We start from the raw sequence: 17,188 nt of genomic DNA, 5'->3' as shown, positions 1-17,188 counted from the left end.
GCCACCCTGGTAGTCAACCTCGGACTCAGTCAGCTCGTCAAAACGCCCACCCACTCCGCCAGACGCACGCTTGACCCCAGATCCTCGGCTACCTCCCATGTCACTTTCAGCCACACCACCAAACTGGACTGGCCATTGGTGCATCTACTTCACCTTCAAGAAAAATCACGACACCCCACCACATTCAACACATCACATGCTGCAGCCGGATCAAAGTCAACAATGAACAGCTTAACAACACCCTTGCTCAGAGCCCACACGGTAACCCAAACTACACTGACTCCGCCACATGCAACCGCAGGCTATGGATCAATGACTGCGCCAACACTCTCACCCCGATCTCAAGACCCTCCAACAGACACATTGACAAGAAGGCTGGCTGGTTCACTGTGGACATACGGCCCTCCATACAAACATGCCAGAAAGTAAATAAAACATTGTACCCCAAACAGACACCAGACAGTATGTGGGCCACAAGAACGCCATCCTCAGACACCATCACCTCATCTGAACTGCTACAAGGGCCACCACCAAGGACCGCATAGACAAGAGCACCCCCAAAAACAAAGAGCTCTTCAACATCATGAAGGTACTCTCCAACCCCGGCTCCAACACCAATGACATCCCACCATTGCAAGACCTGTGATACTCCCTTGCCACACTTCCATTGCAAGATTGCAGACATCCACAACAGCTACAACAACCCGAACACCTTGACAGGCACCGACACCTCAGACCCCCCGGTCACCATCCACACTGACCCCCCTGCTCACCTGGACCAATGTGAAGGACGACGACAACATCAAAATCAGGTACACCATCCACTCCGTCTCTCTGTCTGACCCATTGGTGCACCACATGTGCAGCAAAGCTAGCCCCACCATCGCAACCCATCTCCTCAAGCCCATCAACATCTCCTTCGAGAGTGCGAGCTTCCCAGCGATTTTGAAGCACGCCGAGATCAACGCCTCACTCCAGAAATCCAAGGTGGATGCAAGAGGCCTCAAGAACTTCCAGACCATTTCCCAGCTCCCATTCCTGGCAAAGGGCATGCAAAAGATTGCAAACAAACAACTGACCGGCTACCTCGAGGAGTACAACATCCTGGACCTGTCCCACTCTGACATCTGCAGGAATCCCAGTATTGCTAATGGCCTCATTGCCGACACCAATGGCATCTGGCCCCTGATGTTCAATGGTGAAATGGCGGCACACATCCTCCAGGACCTCTCAGCCGCCTTCAACAATGTCTGTCAACGCACCCTATGCGCATGCCTCAACAACGCAGGAATCCAAGGCAAGGCTCTGGAATGGACCACCTCCTTCCTCTCTGGCAGAAGCCAGAGCCTCCGCCTACACTCATTCTGCACCCAAGCCTCAAAGATCATCAGCGGCAGAACACAAAGATCATCCCTCTGCACAACATTGTTCAACATCTCCATGGCCCCGCTTGCACACGTTGCACAACTGCACAACCTCCACATCATCTCCTACGCTGACAACACACAGCTAATCCTATCCCTCACCAAGGACAACCTCAACACCAAAACCAACATCCACAAAGGAATGAATGCCGTTGACGAGTGGATGACGAACAGCTGACTGAAGCTGAACTCAGCCAAGACGGAGGTCCTCTTCTTTGGATCCACCCCCTCAGCCAGGGACCACTCCTGGTGGACTACTACACTGAGAGCAGCACCGGCAGCCACCAACCATGCAAGCAACCTGGGGGTCAACCTCGACTCAACACTCACCATGACCAAGCAGGTCAACGTCGTCTCATCCTCCTACTACAACACCTTCTGCATGCTCAGCAAGATCTACAAGTGGATCCCCACTGAAACAAGAAGAAGCTTCACCCTGGCAGGCTGCACCATTGACACGCCGACAATGCGGGAGCCACTGCAAAACTCCGTAAACGTCCGCAACACATACCGAACGCTTCTGCACACCTTGTGCTCGACATCTCTTGCCACAGCCACATCACACCCCATCTGGGATCCCTGCATTGGCTCACCGTCAACAAGAGGATCGCCTGCAAGCTTCCTCACCCATGCACACAAAGCACTCCCCCACACGGTCAAACATACCTCAACAGGATACTCACCGTCTACAACCAGAATTGCCAGGGCTCTTTCAGTGACCTTGCCCTTGCCACTGTCCCCCACATCCAAAGACCTACCAGCGGCGGGAGATAGTACTCCCAACATGCCGCAAAGACCTGGAACACCCTCCTACAGCTGAGCCTGGACCTCCTTACCTTCATGAGGGTACTCAAGATCAGGCTGTTCGAGCAATTGCAGCACACCTCCCCCCGCGCATTGAGACCCTCACGTGTGAGTAGAGCACTTTACAAAAGTAATGATTGATTGATTGATTAATAAGTCCGACTGCCATTCCTATGGCTCATCTATATACAAATGATTTGGGGCTAGGAATGTTGATGGTAATTGCACTGATACATTGTCTAATTTATGCAAGGATGACATTAATCTGTCACTGCAATATACTTGAACTTGTCCAAATTGTTCACTGACGTGAAGGATCAAATGTCAATTTTTGGGATGAGCGCACACTTATATGACACATAAATCAATGCTTTGCGGTACGCGTGCACTGTTGCTAATGTTCCAGCAGGGCATATATGTTGTAAGTATGGAGTGGCCTAGACCGTGAAAGTTGACTAGGAGTGCAACCTGCTGATAGGATGTGTGAATTGTATCCTTGGACCTATTCGGTTACGTGTGCGTATTTTCAGAATCATGGCTGGCTTGGAAATTTTGGAAATGAAGAAGATGTTATCAAAGAATCAACGTAAAACATAGCAAAACTTCTTGCCACGTAGTGTGTGAAAGAATATGATCTTTGTACATTTGTCCATGTATGTGTTAGCATAAGATGGTTCTCCCAGGAAACCCATGGAAGTTGCGTTTAACTGTATGTAAAGATTCTCATTCCAGTTACAATTGCTATTGTGTACACAGAATTTAAAGTGTTGTGGAATTAAACATTTAGATGCATTCAAATGTCCTATTAAAATTCTAAGACCATTCCCTTCTTCAAGTCCATTGGCATGTGGTATGTATGTCCAAATTGCCCACACATCAATGGTGCACAAAATTAAACTATCACTAAATTCATCATTGACTGTCTTCAGGCTTCATAAGACATCCATTATAATTATCACACTCTTGTTATTGTTATTGTGCGACTCATTTTGATCAATCAGTAGTTCTGGTGTGCTACAGCTTGCTTCCATAGCGTTATGTCCATTTCCATAGTGCTTGGAACTATTGGAATGTAGATTGTAATCCTCGTGAAAGTCATGGGTTTGTTTTCAATTTCATTTGTTACATTCACCGTGGTGTATTCACATACCATACTAGTGTTCAACACCATATCTGATCACAGGTGTGCTTCCTTTTAAATAGTTATTCTTTTCTCAACACAGTATACCCCTGACGAAGGGACCCAGCCTCACAAATTTGCATTGGGTGTCACAGTAATCTCTTTTTTAACATGAAATATGTAATTTGGATGGGAACAATAGTACAGCACGAAATTGCATGAATATTGAAAAGTATATGTTGTCTATGTGTCCTCGGTAATTATTGAATAAAAAAATATGATTTACATGTAAGAGCGTTCATTTTCTGTGCAGGTTTAAGTCCTAGTCACCTTTCATGCTCTAGGGCAATCAGTACACTGACGTGAAGAGCCATATGACAAGCATGGACACTGAGCATGGCCAGTTATTGGCTGGTTGTTCTCTGTGTCACCACATTGAATCAATATTGAAAGGCATATCAAGCCATGTACATCCATAGACCAGCTGACTCTGACCTTGCACCCCCACTGCAACCCTGGAATCACGCCCTGTACAACGATTGGTGACTACTACATCCCCGACATGTAGTGAGCACTGTGCCCAGCATGCACTCCTCTCCTTATGGCAGGGTTCAGATGCTGTTGTCTCAACTTGGCTTCGGCTACTCCAGTCCTAGTGGCAATGACCACTCCATTTTGCCTTGTGGATAGTGGCAAGGACTGTCTGACAGTGTTGTGGCTTCTGATCTGTCCACACATGTCTACACGTAGTACAACGGTCACAACATGTTACATCATGGTCTTTGGAAATTGGATGCGAAAGCAAAGTTCAGACTGCAGCAGGAAGTTGTGATTGTACCATAGTTGCCCACATACAAGGACCGATTCACAGAACAAACTTAAGACAAAATCCTAAACTTAGTACCATTTTGGTATTCACAGAATGCACTTACTACTTCTGGTATTCACAGAATTAACTTACTACTTTTGCGATTCACAGAATAAACTTACTACTTTTGCTATTCACAGAATGGATTTACGACTCCTAACTTTACGTCCGCACTCGGGCCGGAAATTCCGGCCTGGAGGCGGAGCTTCCGGCCCAGAGGCGGAGCTTCCGGCCCAGAGGCGGAGCTTTCGGCCCAGAGGCGGGGCTTCCGGGCCGGAGGCGGAGCTTGAGGTGGAGATTTTGGCCATGGCTAAATCTCTGCCACTGGCCGGAAGCTCATACCCATACGTTAAGGTGTATGTATATTGAAATACGGAGTCTGAATACATGTTTTTTTTAAATATAATGTCTTTATTTTACATGTTCAACATTAAGCATACGACTGTTATAAACCCTTACAGTTTTGACAAGCTGCATATTCGGTTTTCACAGGTCTGACCGACGACCTTGTGTTTTCTTTTACATATTTCACAACTATACTGTCATTGTTAACAAGATCCCTTGAATATAGATTTAAGAAATTTCTAAACGAAACACCCTCTGACATTTTACTGATAAAATAAATAGTGTTCCCCGCATGTGATTGCCATGGAATCCTGCACCCTCAGCTAGTTATACTCCACCACCGCTGCAGCTTTTTTCACAAACTTGAATATGGGCCGTGTATAGATACTGTGTTCAGGGAACTCTGCTGTACTGTCAAACACTGTAACCTTGTCCCTAGCTATAAACAAGGCGGCCCAGTGTGTCCCACCCTTGTCATGAGGGTCGGTGTTAAAGACTAGGGTGCTCGGTCTTTCTGGCCCTATTTCGGTTGGTAACCCATCGCTAGGGAAAACCCCTAAAAAGTATTTCCTAGCGTATTTATGCCTGTTTAAGAAGTCCCGTATCTGCACAGTGTCCATTTCACAAATGTTTTAAAGATAGTCGAACAAAATCTGTCTGGCGTGGTTGATCTGTATGATGCTGTCGAATACCGAGAATACGACCATGTTCACACTCGCCCTCAGCGGTTCGGCGAAACGTGTTTCAGCTTTTAGATTCCCGTTTTTTACCAGGTTGTAGTGATCACCATCTTCCATGTCGGGTGTCAGGTCGAATGCGAACAGCGTGTATCCGCTCCCATAACCTTCTCGTGACACGGCCACACCACAGTCCCTTTGATGCTTCCCGGTTATCGAAATCAACCCTTGATATTCCCTGACGTAGTTGGCGGTTGTAAAACTGGGTGTGTAGGGTTTTGCAGGAATCACGTTGCCCTCGTGGACCAGCGCCGCGTAGTTGATGTTGTAGTGTTTAAAATTGAAGGGGTTTGAGGCATAGGTGCCGCTAAAAGCTGTATTGTCCACAAAATCTATGATGATGAGTTTGGGTAGCTGTCCCATAAATAAATTCTGCTGCTCTGTTAAGCGGGTTCCTGTAGGTATACTGAATACCTTCAGAGATACTCTTTCCACAGCGTACTTGGCGTTGGATATTTGTAAAGCTTCGGCGTGCGCTAACCTGACGCTCGGTGACACTTTCACTCGCTTTCCAAACAGGCTCGCGGCCTGGATGCTCAGCTTGTAGTGTTCCGCATCCCCGCTGATGAGGCAGAATGAGTCCTTGTTGCGATTGAGCTTGAGCTTAAGATCAATTCCATTGATGAGCAGTTTATCTTGGAAGAAGAGGTCTGAATGTATGCGACCTAGGAGGTCAAAGGTACGACTACTTGTCGCCTGCCCTGCTCTTTTTATAAAACCCTTATTGGCTCCATCCAGAGCTGTGATTTCAAACTGTCCGTATGTATCCCTGTGAAACAGACCCGCTGAAAGTTGTGTGTCAAGGGCATCGCTACTGTAATTTAGAATGCTCTCGATGTAGGCTCTGTAGGCGTACATGTTATCGTTCTGGGTGATGAGTCGATCATCCAAGGTGATGTCCACTTGGTTAAACAGGGTAGCTAGAGGGTAAGCGATCGTTGCCACTTTAGCATCGTCTTCAATGTCGGTCCCATCGGCTTTGACGATTTTACACATAAGATGTAGCAACGTGTTGTTGAGATCCAAATACATATCCGTGGACCCTGACACAAAAAACTCTATGGGGGCCAGCGGCATCAATGCTGCTAAAGGTGATACCTCCATGAAGAAGCTGTTTTCGATGCTTGTCTGCGTGGGATTTAGAGTAAACAAGTCTAACTCTGATTTGGGGCACTCTCCTGATCCACAATGTACGAAGGCCATAGTGCTGTTAACAAGGCTTTAAAAAATATTTACTTTAGAGCCGTTTCGCTTCTTGGCAGCTCTCTTCCTTCTTGGGGCTCTTCTTTTCTGAGTGTGTTTTGAAGAGCTCCTCCTTTTTTTATAGGGGGCCGGCGGGCCCCTGCGTCTGGAAACGCCACGTTTCCTTTTGACACTCGCGCGTGGCTTATACAGCAGCCCCGCTCCTTCTTGCGGCTGTTTGTTCATGCGCTCTGCAACCGCCGATGTAACAGACCCCACCATATCCTGGGCAATGCTCGTGGCGGCCGTCTTAACATGAGGTTTTGCAATTTCATAGCCTCTTCTCAGGAAAGGCATAGCTCTTCTAAACAGACTCCTAAAGAATCCCCCTAAGCCAGCCCCGTACACAACTGGTGAACCTTGAAAGTACGGGGGTCCCCCATAACCGGCTTGACTTCTGTAATAGTCCCTGTACATGGACGGGTCCCCGTATGTTTTCATAACCACCATTCCTGCTGCTTAATATCCCCTGTCGTGTCTAGGCCTTAAATGAAGTTTGACAATAACTTTCCTGTATTTAAAGGCCACCGGCTCAGACTGATCATCGTAGATCATAATTGAAATAGTGTCAAAATGGTTTTTAGAAACTGCGACGTAGTCAGGTTTGTTAAATTGGATGTTGACCATGGTATTATTATCACCCTGTACCCGAACACATCTTAACAGCGGCGAGTAACTATCCCCGATCCTCTGAGCCTCTACAATATCACCATACACATAGAGCGTGTAGAGCCCCCCGTTAATATCGGGGCACGTGTGATCTTGTTCCACCAGACTTTTCACATGTTGTACTGTCCCTAAAACCCTTTTTAATTTATCGGAGCAGTTAAACAGGGTATTGCGATTTATGGATTTGAGAAACACCTTCCTTCTAACGTTATCTAGCACCAGATGAATATTCGGCAGCGGTTCTATGCCCGCTATGGATTTGTTGATGGCTTCGACAACGCTTGAAACGCTTGGGTAGTAGCCGTGAGGGAAGGATACGTTTATGACCTTGGGGTCCTGTTCACGCTTGAATTGGAACTTGGTTTCGGCCGCTGTAAAGGTATTCCATGTTCTAGGGTACTGGATTTCTGTTAGGGCAACCTCCCAGTCCCCTTTCAGGTCCACAGGCTTAGCCAATTTGACGGTGTAATTAGAAATCTGATTGTTGGGGAACATGCCCTTAGAGGCGTTGGATGGTAAGGTTATATAAAAGGGTTTTGTCTCCATCGTATCAGCTGTTTTGAGCTCACACACCCTTCAGGGAACTGGCCAACACCCAACTGTTAAATTTCTCAGGCCATCCCCGCCATTTGACATATGCCTGGCTCTTAGCCCCGCTACCTTTCCTTTTCAGAACCTTTTCAACCCAGTACACCCTGTTCGGATCATCTGACACTTTTTGTAACTCTTCCTTGTAAAAAACCCCAGACACCGTTTCCCCATCGTAGTCCTTTAACCTGTAAATATACAGCCCTTCCTTAAGCTCCACACTTTCCACTATAAATATTTCATCGCTAAAAGTCTGCTGGTAACCCTTCGTGAAGACTCCTTTCAATTTTGAAATCCTTACGTGATCACCTTTTTTAAAAACAGGCTTCTTCACCTTTGTATCGAAATTACGACCATACACATTTCTCCAAACAGTTAACGGGGGCCCTTTTGATGGTCCTATGATAACTGGCATTATATACAGCTAAGGGAGCCTGCAGGACATCCACGTATCTGTAGGTGTTGTGGGCCGTAAAATACCTCCACATCTTAGACTTAAGGTTCTGTTAAACCGTTCTACAACAGCTGCTTTTACCTCCGTGTGTGTTACAAAATGTTGAACATTGTGTTGCTTTAATAATTTCTGAAATGCCTTGTTTAAGAATTCTTTTCCGGCGTCTGTTTGTAGTTTTTGAGGAATACGCCCCTTATCGAAGATGGCTTTAAAAGCGGCTGTGACGCTAGCCCCACTTTTATCACGCAGCGCCTCTGCGTAGGCGTACTTGGACAACACATCTATGACGGTTAATATATAACAAGATCCGTTGTTATGTTTTGCTATATCTTGTAGACTTATTATGTCCGCTTGCCATTGATAATCTATTTGCGCATTAACAATTGTTGGGCGTCTCTTAAAATGTCTTCTGGCCGGTTTATGGAGTGAATACGCCTCCTCGTCTGATAACCAAGTCTTCACAGCTTCTCTGCTTACCGACTCCTTTTCATCCACAGCCCTTCTATATAGAGCTTCGGCGCTGCCCAAGCTACCAACTTCCCTAGTATCGTAATAAAGTTTTCTTAACACGCCCCCCTGCATGTTATCAGCCGTTACACAATGCAATGAATGACGCTTGTTTTGTGTAAGAACATTTTATTAAAAAATAAAGACTATTAGCAAAATCATAGACATTGGTTTCATATCTTTTCACATTCTGCATAGTACGACTTAACACAGCGTCACCCTTTTGGGTTTAACATTCTACTAGTTTGTTCTAAATACACGCTATCATGTAACGTTACATAAGAACCTGTTTAAAACAGTCTTCGGGGGGCCAAAGACCCTGCTTGTCTATTTGTTTTATAGACATTTCACATACGCCTTGCTATGAGTCTTTCTATCATCCTTCTATTGAAAGCAGTGTCCATTCCCTGCATAACGGTTAGTTTTGAGCTCGGTTCTAAGGCGTATCGGATCTCATTGAGTGCCCCTATCAAGATCATCAACATATCGGGGTGGACATATTTCTTTTCATTGTACAAACCATACACAACCCTTAGCAGTTTATATACCTTGTAAGGGTCTAGCAAAGTACAAATATAACGTATTGTTCTTGTTCTGTATGATTCACACAAGCATTCGTGCGCCGCCTGCTGAGGATCTTTGATTTGATGACCTCGACAAAGGCTGTAATAGTCCCGCTTGACACAATTTAGTACCACCGACGCGGCGAAAGCCTTAACTGCCTGTCGGTCGTCGTCGGTCAATCCTGGCTCTTCCTTTTCACACGCGTCAGAGCCGCATACACACTTATCGCAGCCCTCACGGTTTTGACATGTGGAACTTGCAGCTTGTTTTGAACACCACAGACAATTGAAAATTACATTGTTCGCTTTTGCAGGTCGCCACCCTGACATATGCCTCCACTCTGTAGCAGACCTTTTTGGGGTTTCTCTCTAGGTTCAAAAGCCGAGAGAATGACAATACGTTAGTTGAAGAAATAAAATACATCATTTTTGTAACTACCTGTTCATAACATTTTCCTACTAACCTCTGCATTATCACAGCCCTCTGCTGCGGCTCTGAAATCTTGCGAGTCGTTAATGTCCTGCGAGGCCCCAACATCTTCGACGCTTGTCCCAGGCTGTTGCAGACCGTCCTTCTCAGCAGCCGTATTCTCCTGAAGGTCCATGTCTTCACAGGCGGGTGTGTTAGGAGGTGCTACAACTTCTTCAACGTCCTCCATGTCCACTGAACTGAGGCCAGCAAGCACACTGTCACTACACGAGCCCTCACTTTCGCTGCTGTCGCACTTAACCGGGACCATCGGCATCCGTAATCCTTGAGCCTAAGTTCTTCCATAGGCCTACACAGGCCGGTGCCAAAACCAGTAACGCCGCAGCCCATATCCCTAGGTGTTTCTTGTTGAGCATTCTCGTCCATTACCAGAGGTGTTAAGCTGCGGTAATATCTATTGATAAGGGTTATCCACCCTGGCGCTTTTCACGAACGGGTTGTATCTCTTCATTTTGGCTGTGGGTCCCTTTTCGTATTCAAACGTCTGCTTGCTGTACACGGCTCTTGCCACATGCTTATATGTATTCTAAGAAGTCACAACCCCTAAAAGAGGCGTACACCTCTACAACACAACACGGTCACGTGGCCTCAGGACTGCGCCGCAGCTGTTCACCCACCATCTGTCTGCAACCCCCCCAGTTTTAAAACATGCCCAGACATTTCCTACATGCACTCACTTTTCTGCGCAATTTTAAACATATACACAACTATCCATGTTTTGCAGCCAGACCTGCCACTTTTAGGACTACCCCTACATGTCACCCCCTTTTAAAACCAGAGTTATTAAGGACAACAGTTTGCGGCCAGCCCTGTCAAATTTAAGGCCAGGAGTTTGCTGCCAGCCATGTCCATTTTTGCTGTCAGGCCTGTCAAATTTAAGGCCAGAAGTTTAAGACTAGACCTGTCAAATTTAAGACTAGACCTGTCAAATTTAAGGCCAGCGTTTGCGACCAGACCTGTCACTTTTGCGGCCAGGATAGTTTGATGGAAGCAATACCCTCTTACTACTGCTGTCTGCTTGCGTGCTTTTGTTGGAAGCTATCCTGCTGAACTCTGTTGGACTTTGGCTGCCTGTCTCTGACCAGAAAAGTGCAAGAAGATGTTGACTTCAGTTTTTATATCCAGAGAACAAAGACTTCACTTTGATATGCTGTCAGTAAGGGGTAAAAGGGCCTTCCCTCCTGAGTTCTCTCACTCATTGGCAGGAACAAGATTACTATGCGCAGTCTGTTTTTCTTATTTCGTAGACCTTTCCTGGGTGGTATGCAGTCGCTAGCGCGGTGCTCTGCTATGATTGTTGGAAATTGGGGCTTCTTGATTGCTACTCGAAAATGGCACTAGGCCTGGATGTGTTTTTATTTTGCTTTTGATAGTATTCTTGATGTTTTTCCAGTATTCTGCTTTGGGAAGTTTTTGGATATATTTGTAATTTTTGATGACCTGTTCTTGATTTCACAACATGTGCTTTTCTTCAGATGTATTACTCTAATTGTCTTCCACAATGTCGTGGAATTGCCATTGTACACTCATGTATTATTTAGGGGTCGCCACATTCCCCTCTTTGTTTTTCTGTATGATATGTAAATATTTATTCCCTTGTATTATACTTGATCTTCCATAAAATATATTTTTAAATTAAATCTGTTCTTTATATCTGATTCTTCCTCTATCTGGGGACCATATATTAAACTGATTTTTGGAACACGGAGATGGAATAGGAGCTTGCTCTGTCCACTCCACGCATCAACCTGGTTTTATTTATTTATCCCGTTTTCTTGTTTTTAATTTTTTTATTTCCTTCACCATCCAGACGCTGCACTTTGAAAGAGAAAAATGTCAGAAGAAGACTGCTTTTCCAGCAACAGAGTTTCATTCGTTTTTGGAACCATTTCACTGGGGAGCGAATGGAGGAGGTTTTCCAGCAAGTCAGTAGGATCGAGGTATAGACAGAAAGAGATGAGGAGAGAGAGAGAGAGAGAGAGAGGGAGGGAGGGAGGAGGGAGGGAGGGGGAGGGAAGTGGACACTGCCCTTGGCTTCTCTCAGCAAAGAAGAAAAATACAGAGTCCTTTTTCTTCTTTGCCCGCCCCGCCCGTCCCCGAACGGCCCCGAACGGCCAAGCCTTATCTATAGGCCTTTGGCTACAGGGGAGCAGTGTATCGGGCAGGCGAGGGCGAGGAGCCGGCCACTTCCTGCCGGGGAGCTGTCCAGGGCATCCTGGCCTGATTCCCAGCATCCACCGGCTGCCAGGCTTTCCGGCCAGCCGGCTGGAAGCAGTGGACAGGAAGGGGCCGGGCATGCAAATACTAGAAAGAGGGCAACGTGGGTTTGCTAAGTGACGCCTAACGAGGCGAGAGCCGAGGAGGACTCTGGGAGCAGGGAGAAAGCAGGAGGCCAGGGCCTCCTTTCCATGGGCACATGCTGAGCTCTTGCTAGGAATCAGAAAAAGAGGCAAAAGGGCCGCAAGCAACGGTGCAAGGGACGACCCCGGTCCGGGTCAGCCAGGTAGATTGCTTCGGGAGGCGTGAATTCTGGCACCATTCTGGTTATCGCTTCTCGGCCTTTTGGCTAAGATCAAATGTAGTGCTTGGTTGGTGATGAAGGGCTAGAGGTGACTCCTGATCCCTGAAGGGCTGGGCCTGCGTCACTCTGGCTTGACTGGAGCCAGGCTGCGTCACTAAGGGTGAAGGGTGCTTGGAGACAGAACTTCTCCTGTTTTGCCTGTCCTAAGGATTTGGGCCTTTGTTCCCTAGCTTGCCCGGGGCAAGGCTGACATCTCTGGGTGTGGTAGACAGGTCCGAGCTTTCTACCTGGGGACCCCTCGGTTTCCCTAAGGCGGAGGGGCTGGGCCTGCTACTCCTGGGACCTGGCTGATGCTCTGAAGCTGGTGGGGGCCCAGCACGGCTTTCCCTGCTGCTTGGGCTGAGAGGAGCCTGCCTGGCATTCCTTTCTTTCTGGGCGCTGGTTTCGTGCATACATTGTTGCAGCTGTGGATCCATCCTGCTGGAGAGCAGACCTGTGGATACATCGTTGCAGCTGAGAGGTCTTCCGCCCGGAGAGCAGACTTCGAGGTTACACTGTTGCAGTGGAGAAGCCTTCCTGCTGGAGCGCTAACTTGCCAGCCCAGGCCGGGCTTTCTGTTCACTCCTGCTCTGTGAGGCTGCTTTCTGTGCTGCTGGCAGAGAATACATCGCATCAGAGGCGGGGGGTGGGGTGGGGCGGGGGAGGAGGGGGGGGCAGTCCCCCTGTCAGTGCCTGCTCCAGAGCAGGTGGGGGCTACAAGAAGAGGGGCACACAGGCGGCTGCCTTTGCGAGCGTGTCTGGCTTGCATTGTGACACCTGGCGGCTGCCTTAGTGTGTGAACACTTTTCCCTACCCACGGAGGTAAGGCAGAGACCTTTTTTTCATTTTTCTTGTTACTGCATCTTACATTAGAGACTTGAAGTGGCAGCAGCCTCTTCCTTAGAACATTACGAAGAGACTTGGCTCTATTTTCTTTTTTACTCCCGCAGATGTACCTTTAACTAGGAGCTATGACAACCTTTGAGGATGTCGGAGGATTCGAGGGCGTTTGATTTTATACCTAACTCAGTTCGAGTTGAGGTTGCAGTAGCGCACAGGAAGGAAAAAAATGTGCTCTTTGTTGAACATTGTTATCAAGAAAGAATGTGATATTGCAGAAAGCGCCATAGAATGTGTTGACTTTTCAAATAGAGATATCTTTGACATTATATTTGCTAGTGATTCCATTTGCCAAAGTTTATTGCATAATGGACAGGCACGTCGTGATTGTGGGACTTTGCTGGGGCTCACATTTACGCCTATGTTTTCACTCAAGGATGTTACGTTAGTAGTGCACATGTCCTTACACTGATCCTCGCCTCACTGAAGTGTTTTTGCAGAGATATTGTGCTACTATCAGAGGGTGTCAGAAAATTAAGAATATTTGAGGCATTTGGTATGGCAAGAGAAAATATGTAGTGTCTTTTAAAGAAGACTCTAGCGGAGTGTGAGGCTTGGCTCACCCTCCACACACTTTTGCAGTAGGCGCTAACAAGGGCTTCCTGGTTTATTCTGGTCAACTATTATTTTGGAGATTGTGTCAGCAATTTGGGCACGGCTTGATTTGTAGGAACTGTGGGGGTATGGACCACAAGGCGCAGGAGTGTAATCTGTGTGGCAGCGAAGATCATCTCTTTAAAGCATGTCCCAAAAGTAAGCTCTCATATGCGTCAGCTGCGGGGTCGCATGGACAACCTTCCCATACTACCCCTCCCGCTACCTCTGCCCCTGCTCCATCATCTGCTGAGCCATCTACATCAGCACAGGCTGAAGTCACTGATTCAGACATTTTGGGTGCATTTGAAGGTATGGAGATCCATAAGTGTAGTGTGGCTGAGGGGGAGGAGGAGGAGGAAGAGGGAAACTCTGAGATTGCGGCTGCCCCTTCTTCCCAACCTGAAGAGCCTGACCCTGAGCAAATCCAGCAGGAATTAGAACAAGCAGAAAAAGATAGACTTGAGGCAGAGCAAATGAAGCACGCTATCCTGGAAAAACGTGCGTGCCGTGAGGGGGCAAAGCAACGTGACTCATCTCCTCCTTGTGCTGTAGTTCCAAACCTGAGCCTATCTGCTGAGCCCTCCTACAGTGATTCTATTAATCTATCTAACTCCATTATTCCTCCTACAGGTCATGAATCCAATGTGGCTGGCGCAGTCAGGGATCTGCGCAAAGTAGCGAAAGACACAGCCGCCTCTTTAGCCTCAGCTGTAGTGGTCTCTAGTGCAGAGGCGGACATAGAGCATAGTGGGTGGACCACTCATAATTCAAAAAAGCGTAAAGGTTTAAAACAAGCAGTGGGTCCAGTTCAAAAAATAAATACAAGACGGCGCACATCCTCCGTGGTTCACCCAACAAGAAGGGGGAGGTTTGACCCCCTCCTTAACCTTTTGGACTCCGAGGAGGCTATTGAGAATGTTGCTCAAGTTATAGAAGTGCAAGACAATCAGATTATTGATTTGGAGGCTTCACCTAACCTCGAGGCTTTGCTTTCACAGGCTTCGTTTGAAGGTGCAGACTTCACAGTTTTCATGTGCTCATCCTGTTGTGGTACCTGAATCACAAGAATTGTAACATGGCTGTTGTTTTACCTATTCTACTCATGGCAGTAACAATTGCCACTTGTAAGGTTAAAGGTATGAGTGGAGAATTACGACAACATATGATCCTTAATTATTGTAAAAATGTACAGGCTGATGTCATCTGCTTACAAGAATGTCACTGAGGTTTTAAACCAAATTATTTTTCTTACCAAACCTTGTGGCAAAAAGGATCCTCTGCATGGTCGGGAGGGGGCAATAAGAATGACGGGGTTGTTATTCTTTTTCAGAATAAAAATTGGCAGATACTAAAGGAGAAAATACTATCTCCAGGGAGAGCAGTTCTTCTGTCTGTACATATGGACAGAATCCCTTTAAATATATGTGTATTTTATGCTCCAGCCCAAAAAAACAATGTGAGAATTTGTTTTCACTCATCAAACCTTTTCTAACAGGTTCAACACCATTACTGTTAGTTGGAGACATTAATTGTATCACACATGGTAAAGACAGGCAAGGGGTGCACACTGAGTACACTATGGATGTAACATCAAAACTTTTAAAAGCACTAATCTATTACTTAGGTCGTTATGAAACCCACAGGACATTTTCTCCACCAGGGACAAGTTTTACCTGGGAAGCAGACCATGGAGGAGTCAAATCGCTATTTTACAGGTTCTATGTTGAGGACGTTTGGACTTTTTACCCCTTCCAAATTGCGGCCATTGGCTCAAACTGTTTCTCCTTTCTATGTGGCCTTATAGACATTTTTGCACACTATAGACTTAACTTATCTTACAAGAGACATTTGTAAAGACTCTAAACGCTTGAAAAATGCTTTCTTTAGTTGGGAAAAACCAGTCATTATAGGGTCTCTTTCAGAAAAGCAGTCACGTGCGGATTGGCGTATGGTGGGACACAGAGATCTTGGTCACAGCCAAAAGGACATCGCCTGGATAAGCGCCCATGGATGCCTCCCGGTAAGACTTTTCAGCATCATAGAGGCCTCGCTCCCTCCGTACAGTGACCAAGAACGACTTGTGCCAACGAAGAGACGGTGTATCATTTGCTTTGGGGTTGCCAGTATGCACAAGATTTCCGGACATTGCTTCAGCCTTTCTTCATTCATATTGCGAACATTACCACTTTGACTTTTGAGACAATCCTGTATGGCTGCACCATGACTACTTCCCGCTATCCGGCAGCCTGGAGACTTATTAACTGTGGGAAAGAATCCCTTTGGGAAGCCAAAATCCTTATGTTTTGTCTACATAACACTTTTGATCCAGAAACGTGCAGAAACCTTTGCCTAGCAAAATAAACACTTATGTGGCTGCAGATCGAGAACTTTTGGGGGATGAAAAGGCTTTGGCCACATGGCAAGTGCCTAAATGGAAAGAATGGGTTACTTAAAAATTCTTGATTTTTTTTCTGTTGTACATGACCCATGCCAGCAGGGAATAAGGATTGGCACTTATATAGGTTTTTTATGACAACATAATCTATATCTAGGAGAAATGTAATTATGGACTTTGATCTGTAAACTCATGATCATATTGTAAAAACAATGTGTTCGAGGCATGTGGGCTGCTGAATTCATATCTGTGCATAGATCGCTGCCTAGTGTTGGGTCCGGATGTTTGCACGTTGTTGTCCTGGAAAAGTCTTCGAAGTATCACGAGATAGGTGACTCCTCCCCTGGACCACAGTGCGCATGGGCATCCTCTCCATCCTTAGATTGTTTTTTTCCGCCATTGGGTTCGGATGTGCTTATCTTAGCTCAACTTAGGAAAATTCAGTTTAAGGCCAAAAGGCCTTTAGTTTTCGTCGGTACTGTTCCCGTTCGGTATCGACTGCTTTCTTTACTAGTTTAGAACCTTCTTCCAGCCTTTCGGATCCGTTTGGTCCGAACATCGAACTTACATCGACGATGGAATCGAGGACTCCATTCAAACGGTGTCCTTTATGCCACGCAAAATACTCCCACATCGACGTCCACCCGGTATGCAACAAATGTCTCTCACCGGATCACGATGAGTCGAAATGTATGGCCTGTGCCCGATTCCGATCGAAGAAGACTCTCCGGAATCGACGGGCGGCGAGATTAGAAGCGCAGCAATCGGTGCCTGCCCCGGCCAACATCTTCAGCACTGAGGACGAGGACGCAGAGAGCGTGGAAGAAGTAAACTCCAGCCCCGCTTCCGAACACGATTCCCGATCGGAAGACGACGATGAGGTGCTTTTTCAAAGGGAAGAAGTCATCAACGAGGTAGGAGACTA

This window comes from Triturus cristatus, chromosome 6 (genome assembly GCF_964204655.1).
Source record: "Triturus cristatus chromosome 6, aTriCri1.1, whole genome shotgun sequence".
Lineage (NCBI taxonomy): Eukaryota > Metazoa > Chordata > Amphibia > Caudata > Salamandridae > Triturus > Triturus cristatus.
The sequence above is the reverse complement of the archived record's forward strand: the minus strand, read 5'-3'. Positions refer to the sequence as shown.